This window comes from Psittacula echo, assembly GCF_963264785.1.
Source record: "Psittacula echo genome assembly, chromosome: 15".
NCBI lineage: Eukaryota > Metazoa > Chordata > Aves > Psittaciformes > Psittacidae > Psittacula > Psittacula echo.
In genome coordinates, this window is record NC_137751.1 from 12,606,292 (window position 1) to 12,617,367 (window position 11,076).

The following is an 11,076-nucleotide window of genomic DNA, read 5'->3' on the forward strand; positions in this document are numbered from 1 at the left end:
CTGTGTCTCAGACACCCAGAATTGAGGGTTTGCTGATAAGCTACACCACCACTTGGAAATCCCATAAACTACTTTTTACAGCAAGCTTCAGGTTTATTTTTAAACAGTAAACTTCTACTTTTTTTTTGCTTCTATTTTCCCCCAGAAATCGAAGATAGCCTCAAAATTCCACACACACAAAGCCTGCTTTTCCCTCCCTTATTTCAGGAGTTAACCTAAAAATCAACCTAAACCCCATGGAATTCATGCACATGGGAAAGTGCATGTGCAGCAAAACTGCACGCCACAAGGATGTGTGCAGACTGGTAGGCAACCTCTAACCTATTTAACTGCAGCCTGAAAAAAGAGCATTTTTATCTGGCTAGGCTGAAAAAAGATCTGAATGTATATAATTGAGGCCCATTATAACAAGTGCAAACACTGCAGACTCATTTCCTAGCTATGCCTATTCCAAATGAATCTGAATTCAAATCCAAACTAGGTGCTGAAATAGAATCAAATGCAACTGCATATCATCTCCTTTGGTGGACATGTACAAAGACCAGCACATACGTCACATCTGAAACAGCGTGGAAAGCTCTCCTCTCCCAGACCACAGAAATACTCAGGAGTTTGTCAGCAGCTAAAGAAAGGTCTGGGATTCTGAGACAGCACTGAAAAGCAACAAACCTGAATACCAGTTTTGTTATTGAGACAACAAAAGAGACAGGAATAAAGAAGTCTGTTCATTTAAGGCTTAGTCACCTCATCTGAGGATGAGGAAAAATACCCCACCCTCATTTGAGGCAAGTTGGTACAGGTGAAACTTTGAGAGACACTTTGAAGTTGCACTCTAAAAGCATTTCCATAAATATTAGCTATTACTTTTATACCAATCTCCATTTAGCACAAAAGCATTTGAAATTAAAAAAATCACTTACATGCAGCCCTGGAAAAGAGCTGGAAAACCAAGGGAAAGTTCAAGCTTTGCCTTCTAGTGTCTGTCAGTAGGACTGGCATGAACTACTTACAACATTCATAGGTTATGTTGTGGAAAAGTCCATTTCCAACCATCTACAGTGGTTGTTTCTAGGGAAGAAAGACTCTGAATTGGTGATTTTACCACCACCTATGTTCAATTGCCATGCCTCTTCTTCCAGCCTTGATCTCTCCAGAACATTAAGGACTAGTAAATCCAAGCCAATGCAGACTGGAACTTGGGCTTTATTTAAACTGAGACATGAACAAACCCAACAGCCATCTTGTCCCATATTTTTGGCTACTGAGTTGAAGGGTAAGATCCCGAGGAGATTCTGCAGGAGCTCACCTACATCATCAATACAAACCATACAAGTAAACATTTGTCTCTTGGAACGAAAACCATGACCTCCCACAAAGGTAATTTTCCTTTATTGCCACATCTCCATACATATATTATGGCAGAATATTAGAATCCTTTGTCAAGCATTTTAAGTACATGTGTGAACTGCCAACAGAGGCACAACAAGACATCGTTGAAGGCACAACTCACCTAAAACTGCTGCAGTTTATGGTGATCAAAGCAGAAAGTCAGGATTGATGAACATGGAGTCATTGTTGGATCCAACCTGTACAAAACAGTTATTTTTTTAAAGACTGAGAGGATACTGGGTAATGAAAGCTTCAATCAGCCCTTAAGGACCCACATCTGCTGGATTCCCCACTTTTGTCATGAAGAGGAAATTTCCCATATATGGCCCAAGCCAACAAGCAGACCAGGGTCACATTTCAGTTCACAGCTGTTGGCAAGCCCAAGCATTCAGACATGGTGAGTCAGTGCTCCAGAAATCATTGGGGTTTATAAACCAATAAATCTGGTTCATTTGGGGTGTTTTTAATTTGCTTGGGTTTGCTGATTGTTTTCTCTTAATGTTTGCCATATAGCAGCATCATCACCTTTTCATTTTGCTTCTCTGTATCTGGGAGGAGCACTTCTTTCCCCTTGGGTTTGTTTGCTTTGTAAAATGACGGATTAGATCTTCGTATTAGATTAAATCCTGGTGTTGAGGCATTAAGACAAAATCCCTACCAGCTATCACGGAAGTTGGGAACAGACACTCTGCTGTCTTGTCCTTTAACAACAAAGAACACTTATTTTTTAAATAAAACCTCAAAACCTTTGGGATCTGTTCTCAGATCCCAAACAAATAACAGCTTATCTGGCCTTCTAGCACAAGCAGACATGAGTTCTGCTGCTAAGAAGCTCCCTGTGACACAATCTTTTCCACCACTAACATCAACATAGACTTGCTTCCATTCTGAGCTCTGCTTTTCTCAGTTCAATAGTTCAGCAGCAACTGCCCCAGGTTTGATTACACACACACACAATCACATACCAGTTATTCCTATTAATAAGAAAACAAAAAGACCTCAAGTTCACCAGAATCCATTGGGTAATTAATTTCAGATTAGTAATGGGATAAATAACATGGGACAGCTGAGACTGAGGATTTTTGGTTTCAGTTTCTAGCTCTGTTACAGACGCCTTGTGCATCCGGCCACTTCAATTCTCTGTACCCCAGTTTTCCACCCATAAAATACAGATAATACCTCATCAGGGAATGGAACTGGGTTACTATTTCATTTCTTCAAAGCAGTACCGTAATCATAATGATATTGAATACTTTCAGAGAGCTATCACAGCTCACAGAAGTAACGCACGCCAAACCTTTACAGGAAAGAACCTCCTTGCACGTTTGCAGAGTTTCCTGACATTTTATCATCACAAACCACATAAATATATGCAAATAAGGACAAGACAAGATGATTTTGAGGCCAATTTTAAGTTTCACACAAGTGCAAAAGACAATGCAAGTCACATTAGGGTTTTTGTCCTTTTTTTGTTGAGCTTTGTTTGAACTCTTTACCCGTTCACAGTGAAAGCTAAGGTAACGTGCAGAATAAAATACTGCCCTGTACATTTGTTTTTACTTAATGAGGTATTTTAATGTTTTAAAGAAGTGCCCCTGCCAAATGTGGCCTTCTCAAAAAAAAGAGGCATTCTTGGTACCTGAGACAAGAACAAGGTCTGAAGGAGGCAGCACACTATCACACTGCTGGTTAGAAAAGCATCTCGGATTTTAGATTTCAGTGGATGTTGTAAGAATTCCCTTCTTTCAAAGCTCAGAAGGTTCAGTAAGTATTTTTAGACTGTTTCCTCCATCATCAAGGATTGAAGCGGATCAGTCAAGCAGACAGTAACAGTTTACAGCCTTTTCCTCACATTTGCTTTGATTGGGGGAATTTTTAGGAAATAACTACCACATATCACAGATTTAATTTCAAGCTTGCATCTGTTATTCCAGACAGAGCAAGAAAAGCCTGAACTTGCACTATAAAGAGCCCTATCCAGAAGTAAAAAAGACAAGCTTAGGCCTCCCTAACAATACCTTACCAAGTTACTTGGGTTTTGAGCAGAACGCCAATTGGAAAATACTGATGAAGAGACAGGCCTTGTTCCAAGAACGATCATCTTACTTCACTTAGACAAAGCCTTTCATGAGCTCGGCTTGGGTTTGGCCTATGTTCTGTTGCATGAAAAGGCTTCATTATATGCAGTTGAGCATGTTGTTTGAAAATGTGATTCAAATGGCATTTAACGCAGTGAAAAGGTGAACAAGCTAAAATGGTAAAACTGCATTAAATGTGCTATATATTACCTCTGAAATAGACACATTTGGAATATCCTGAAATAGGTTTTCACCCACGGAAGAGTTCAGAGATGGTATCAGCACCAAACATGACTATCAGATAAAGCTATTTGCAGGTTTAAGTTGTCTCTGAAGGCAGATAACAAAAAATGCTGCAAGTACTTTGTTTTTAACTGCGTTACTTTGCTAGATACAAGTAGTCATTTACTGGCACTTCGAATTCCAACTGCATTCTCTAAGCACACTTTGTCGGCATAGCAATGCACTCCTGAAGCTCCAGCAGCAAGCTGAGCAATATATTCCAATTCTTTTCAGGAATTTCTTCCTTCACTTCGGATGACATTCCTGATGTAGTTATTTCCATTGCACACTCTGCGATCTGTCTTCACATCAGAGAAGTGAGTAACAAGAAGCAAGAGTTATAAATAACAACAGGAATAGAAAGAACAAGAAGTTTGTCAACAGGAAGGCTGAGGTTTGGGGCTTTTCAATCAAATACCTGCATTAACTCCCTCTCACTTCTGCATAACAGACAAGATCTAAATCATCTCACCCAAGAGCCCTTTGCACAAAAGGATGCACAAGGACAGGCTCAATTTGACTAAGCCAACAAGGAAATGCACAATCACATGCAACAACTGATAAGCCTTTCAATCCGAGAAACATAAGGTAGGATTTATGCAAGTATCAGCCTCTGATTGGAAGAAACCTGCATTTCTGAGAGCATAAATCAGCCTCTATAGAAACACTGGCTTCAATTTCTACTTTTATTTTGATTAGACAGTCAAAAGGGACTTTGAAATCTACACTTTACGTGGAATCCAAAAAATAAACTGTTTCCAAACTATTTTGCAATGCTTGTGTAATGGCCTCAAGACAGGCAGTCATTTAGACAGCTGTGCAACTGGCCACAGAAGCTGCATTCTAGAAATGCCCCTTCTTTGGAACAATTCAAACTTTCTCCAGGACGGGGTCTGCACACAGGGAGCAGTGTTTCCCTGCAAGCATACAACAGTTTCATTATAGTTTAAACACCAAAAACCAGCTCCAACTATCTATCAAGCTTGACATTTTATCCGTCTCTGCTGCTAGCCAAGAATACAGGGCACGTATAGGAAGAGGATGCACAGATGCAGTCAGAAAAGTTAGTTTGTTAATCTGAACAGGGAAGCATTTTCCTTCTTTTAATGATTAAGTTGCCATTTTAAAACCTGCTCAGCAAACCATGGGCCTGTTTGTCCTCCAGATTATCAAATCCAAGGATCTCTAAATACATCTACGCCGCCAGATGAATCAACACTCCATTTTAACTCTAAGGCAATCCTATGTAGAAGGGATTCCTCACTGCAGCAGAGCAGCAGCACCAATTGTGGTTCCAGCCTAGCCATGGTTATTGTAATACCAGACTAGAGCAGAGGATTCACTTGCTCCTCTCCAACCCTCCATTCCCAGGAACGCCACTGCTCAGCAGTTTTCCAAATAACTTTGGCTCAGGCAAAGTCCTAAGAAGCACCAACACATTCATGGAAGAAAACAGCTCAAAGCAGTGGGTGAATGAAACATGGAAGCCAGTAGTAATTGCTTTCTGAGCAAGGTATTTTGACATCAGCAAAAAGCAGAGGCACATCAGTTTCAGTCTGGAATTCCACGGGGTGCAGCGTTACTGTTTCCAACTCATTTGGGAAACAAGCCAAACCAATACAAGCTCAGGCACACGGTAAGTGGCATTGATTCAATGATGCCACTTGTGATACTGCAATTTGAAGTTATCCATGTGTTCATGTAGAATACATAATGGCCAAAGGAACTACCCTTCTGCAGTAGAGGTTACTATGCAACAAGCTACTCCCAGAAGAGACTACTGTAAATTTGCCTGTTTAAAGTCGCACTTAACATCTGTCTAGAGGCTAAACTGAAAGATCCAAAGCATATGATGCTTAAATTTATTCTTATAAGCATATCCCACAACCTCCTGAATAGAAATAAAAAGGTGGCAGCATAAAAAGAGCTGATGTTAAATTAATATTCTAGTCTCCACTGAAATACAATGTGGAAATTCCTATTCTAAGACTATGTGGCAGAGAAGCTGGAAGGCATTCGAGGAAGAAGCCTAATTAATATTGTGGAGTAAAGTGAAAACCTCAAGAGCAATTAACATGGAGAATCTGTAGATTTTATGGACACTCAACAGAAAAAACAGTGTCCCAGAAAACAACAATTCCTTTTTAAACAAAGTCCCTTATGGGAACATAAATTGAGAAAGCTAAAAAGGGCTTTCAGAGCCATCTCTTAGTTCTGAGCTCTGGCTGAGAAGGAAGGGAGCAACTAATAGAGAATCTGAACTCTGGATCTGACAGTCATACTCTTGCTTCTGAAAGAAAAGCATAAGCTTTCAATCTTGCAACGTTCTTTGGAGACTGAGCAATAAATCTGGAGGGCCCATACCATCAGGTGGGTTAGAAGACTTGGTAAGCAGGTGAGTTCTGTTTCTGACATCAATTCAGTGTTGATGTGATTCTCCCCACCTGGGAAACAGAGATTGCGCTTATTCACCCCTGCAAAGCATTCCATGCCCCCTGAATGCCAGTAGTGGGAGTTCAAAGTACTAATTTCTGGCTTCTCATAGTGACAGCCTCTGGAAAGTGGAGGAATATGAGCTCAATATCGGGAGACACTGATAGGTGCTAACAACAATGACTGGAATTACCCTGGGGAGCAGGAAACTGGCTGGGATTTTACAATGGAAGTGGGCAGTCACGAAAGGGCTGGAGAAATACTGGCACCACATGAATACATATGGCGTATGTAAATCACAGCAGCACAGACCTTACCATAGCACTGACGGTAACACTTCTATCAATACTCAAGTATTTAGCCCACACCAGCAGTATTCAGGTAGTTTAAAGCCATGCTAAGCTTGTAGTCAGAGCTCAGACTATAGAGAAGTACTGAATTCCCTCAGGTTTTACTATACCACATATCAAAAGGTCCTCTTGTCCTGGTCAGCATGGATGCATCCACACACAGTTGTGTCCAAACCAGTGCACACAACTAGCTGCATCTCACATTATGCTTCTGCTGCAAAGTGGTTTATTAAGCCCTCTTGATTGAACATACTTTCTAATTCCTTATCTTTAGAACAGGCACTGTATCCCTCAGGACTGGTCGAAGGCTTTAGAGAAGAGACACTCTGAGATACCCTGTGTATGAAAACTCACTCTTCCTGTAAGGGATAGGAAAGTAACCTAAACCAAATTAAACCCAGTTTCCCCTCCACATATTACAGCAAACCCAACACACAGTAGCTGAGGACAGCATTTTACCTGGCTGGATGTGAGGACACAGAGCTGCAGTACCAGGTCAGACACAGCCTGTCTATCTCCACAGCTGCCTCCAACACACATCCAAGGGATTCAGGGGCAGACACACAACAGATGACTGGGTGAAAACCTGTTACACCCTTTCACCATTCAAAAGCTGGTTCAAAGTCTAAAGCACAGGTTTTAATAACCCTGCTATATATAGAACAAGCAATTCAACTCAAATCCTGCTCTAGCAGGATGGAAGACTTTACACTGCGAGTTGTTGAAAACAACAAACAGTGTATAAAAACAAATGAAAGTGACACAAGCTAAAAACCAAATTAAAACACAACACAGAACCACACTAAAGCCAACCCCAATAAAGAGAAAACTGAAGGCCTGGAGAAAAGAAGAAACACAAATGGTGACCACCAGCCCCAAAATATAACTTAGATATATTGTTCCTTTGTGCTCTCACTGCAGAGTATTGCATTCAGCTCTGAGTTTAAATTGACTCCCAAGAGCCCAATCACATGTACCTGCCAACAAGAATGACAAAGCCTCACCGAAAGCCTACTTTTTCTACAATTAAACACAATACTTAAATGATGGCTTTAAAGCTAATCCAATCCAGCATAAACTTGAGTAACGAAGCATTAGGCCATGAACAGCAATTTCAAGGCAATCAGCTTTTAATTAAAAGCTCAATTGCCACCAGCTGAGTGGATGTGCAAACACCCAGCGCTGCAGTCGGTAACCCTCCACCAGGGCTCCCACAGGCAGAGAGAATTGTCCATAGTGGAAAACACAACAGCCACAGTAGATTATTTTGTTTCATTAGACCCAAATGTTCTACCAAAAGCAATTATGTTTTCAAAGAATGAAAACAAGATCCTGCTGCCCATCACTGGGAACACAAAATGTGCTGAGGAGATAAGAGGGTTTCACAGAATCCCAGACCGGTTTGGGCTGGGAGGGACCTTAGAGCTCATCCAGCTCCAACTCCCTGCTATGGGCAGAGGCACCTTCCACTAGAACAGGTTGCTCCAAGCCCCATCCAACCTGGCTTTTTATTTGAGAGGAAGCTAAATACAAGGATCTGGAATTCATAAGAAACTTTCCAAGATCCCAGCTTTCTGTTCCACTTCTCAGTGGAAAACAAGGTAACAGTGGAAACAACAAAAGGTTAATACTCTTTTGGGCTTTTTTCCATGTACGTGCCTGACCAACTATTTCTCTTAAAATGTGGGCCTCAAAGTTTTGAAATACAACCCACTATGATGTAAACACACTAAAACCACCTTACAGCACTGTCACTTTCCATTCTAGTGAAATGGAGAACTTCACAAGCATTCCGCAAATCCACTAAGTTCTTCACCAGCTCTATAATCAGGTTAGAAAGGCCAGAAAGCTGCCACGGAACAGTTCTCCCAAGGCTGTGCTATCCATGGCAGACACACTCTGCACCACAGAGGAGGAAGTGAGCTCAAACAAAACACATCCTTTCACATCTCACATTAAACATTACCCTGAATATATCTTAACCAAAGAACCATAAAACTAAAACATGCCTATCAATGCTTTAATGTTATACTCACCTCTATGGTACCTCAGCAAGCCAGACCAGCCTCACAGTGCTTGAAACACGTGAAACTCCCAAGTGCAACACTATCACACAGCCACTACATCAAGCACATTCGTCCTTAGCTGGTTTGCCTGTGTATGAAGGCTCACTCTTCCTATAAGGGATGGGAAAGTAACCTAAACCAAATTAAACCCAGTTTTCCCTCCACATATTACAGCAAACCCAACACACGGTAGCTGAGGACAGCATTTTACCTGGCTGGATGTGAGGACACAGAGCTGCAGTACCAGATCACACACAGCCTGTCTCGCCCTGCAAAGGCTCAGCCTGGGCCACGCGCACGCTCTCGCTGCAGGGAGCTCGCAGTTACCAATGTGCAGTCACACACCGAGCTACTGGCCAGGCACCGATGCGATGCTACGTCAACACCTTCTCCACAGGAAACACCTTGACCAGCTTCCAGGACAAAGTGTTCCGAATAACACCCCAGTGCTTTTGTGTTCCGAGCTCCTTTTGCCTTGCGCGGCGCAGGGAGGACTCGCACAGCTTCCACTTTGCTGTACAACCCCGATCTCCAGCAGAAGCAGCAGCTCATTAAGGGAACAACTCAGGTCCTGGTCACCAAGGAATCACCCACCCACTGCCGCCAAGGCACAGTACTTTAGACATGCTGAAACGCTAAGAGACAATGATTTAAGCAGAGCCCTACTGACGGCTGCTGCTTATCCAGATCCCCTCTGTTCTCATAGCATTTCGAGCAGAATAATCTACTGAACCTCACTGAGCCTTCGGGAGCGTAACTCGGAGAAAAAATGTGTTTCTCAACTCCACTTTCTAAATCAGAGGAAAGAGGCTGCACCTGATTCTCACTGGCTCTCGATAGGGAACCCCTGCAAGTGCTTCCCATCAGGGAACCCCTTTATCTCATCTCCCCACCACCAAAATCCAGGTGCTTGCAGCCTCCTTCCAGCCTTTCCCAGTGCAAGCGGCCCTGTTCTCCCTCAAACCCTGGCAAACTCCCTTACCAACACCCCCAATCCACAGCCGTTACCCAGAGCCGCTTCATAAACCTCAGAGGCAACTCCATTACCTCATGGGCCCTACATTTACCCGCACCCTCCCGTTCCGATAGTCCCACACCAGGGCAGCCCCCACAGAGGCCTCACCCCCACACACAACGGGCAGCCCCCTCCAAGCCCCTCACCTGCCTCCTTCGGCAGCCCCGTCCCGGTAGAGGCCGAAGGGGCCGGGCCCGGCCGCGGGTCAACCCCGAACCCACGGCTCGGCGCGGCGGCGCTATGGCAACAGCGCGGCGCGGCGGCGGCCTGCCACGGAGAGCCCGCCCAGAGCGGCGGCCGTAGAGCCGCGAGCTAGACAGCACCGGACGGCCCGCCCCCGACGGCCTCACTAGCGCCACCAGGAGGCCCAGAGGGTAGCGCCCACCGAGGGCACGCGGGTTCGAGACCTCGTCCGGGCAGCAATGGGAGGGGGGGAACTGTGGGGCCTCCTGTTCTTCGTAAGGGTTTCTGCTCGATGCACGGGGGCTTAGCTACATTAAACGAGAAACACACACAAGTACACCTATATAGAGAGACATACACACAGGCATATATACACAGACCCCCATACATGCATACATATAATCACACTTGTATTTTGTATATATGTACACATACAAGTCCTCAGTGCCAAAAGGCATCCCCATTGCCTGGGACAAGGGGTGCCCTGTCAGCCCCGAGATTGGTTTTATCACCCCTTTCCGGGCCTTTCCAGCTGATTTAGGCAATGGGAAGGAGCAGGGAGAGGGGATGTACCCATACACCCTGGTACAGAGAGGCCCCAGCGTACAAGGCTGCAGAAGTGCCTGTCTGAGCCCAGAGAAAGGCTGGATGAGGACATTTAGGTCTGAAGTAATTTCCAGGCTCATTTTACTATGCAAATTTAGGGCAAATCAGCTGGGATAAGCAGTTAAGTTCTTCCACATCAGGTAATGGATTCCCACAGCCCAAACCCTTCTGCTGCACACACACCGAGCAATGACCAGCACCCACAGCAGCACCTTCCCTGCCACGGCACAGCCAGAATCCATCAGGACATCACTGTCACCACACACACTGCCTCTTTGCCTACCTCTGCAGCAAACCCAGGAGCCAACAGCCACCGCATGAAGCCCTGCCCCATATCACATCGTCCTCCCCAACCTGTCCAGCTGCTTCCCAAGAGGATAAAAACCTCCTGCAGCTGCAATCAGCTGATTGCCAAGGAGAAGATGCCCCCAGGTCATGGCTGTGCCCCAAAGCCTGGGACGGGTGGCTCTGGAGGAGCACAGCCCACATGGCATTGCCTTTCCCCAGTCTCTTCCCCACAGATCAGCACCATCCCCATTGAATCACAGCCCCATGACTGCTCCCTGGTGACTAAGAGCATGAGCAAGTGATGCTTGTCATTTCCTGAGGCCATGGCAAAGATGCATACTGGCCATGAAGCTGATGCAGGGTTCAGAGCAGGCTGCTTCACTTCT

At 44.3% G+C, this 11,076-nt stretch overlaps 1 protein-coding gene across 2 annotated transcripts in view; it reads right to left on the reverse strand.

Annotated features, from left to right (window-relative positions):
• RFFL (ring finger and FYVE like domain containing E3 ubiquitin protein ligase) overlaps nt 1-9,876 on the reverse strand; it is a 33,026-nt gene extending 23,150 nt beyond the window's left edge. Inside the window, exons 1-2 of one of the 2 annotated variants that reach the window (XM_080630350.1) lie at nt 9,760-9,876; nt 1,511-1,586 (exon numbers count right to left, since the gene is read on the reverse strand). The gene's annotated coding sequence lies outside the window, so the exon portion shown is untranslated. The remainder of the gene's footprint in view (nt 1-1,510; nt 1,587-9,759) is intronic. The other variant, XM_080630351.1, reaches the window with a different exon arrangement.
• Between the last annotated feature and the right edge of the window lie 1,200 nt (nt 9,877-11,076).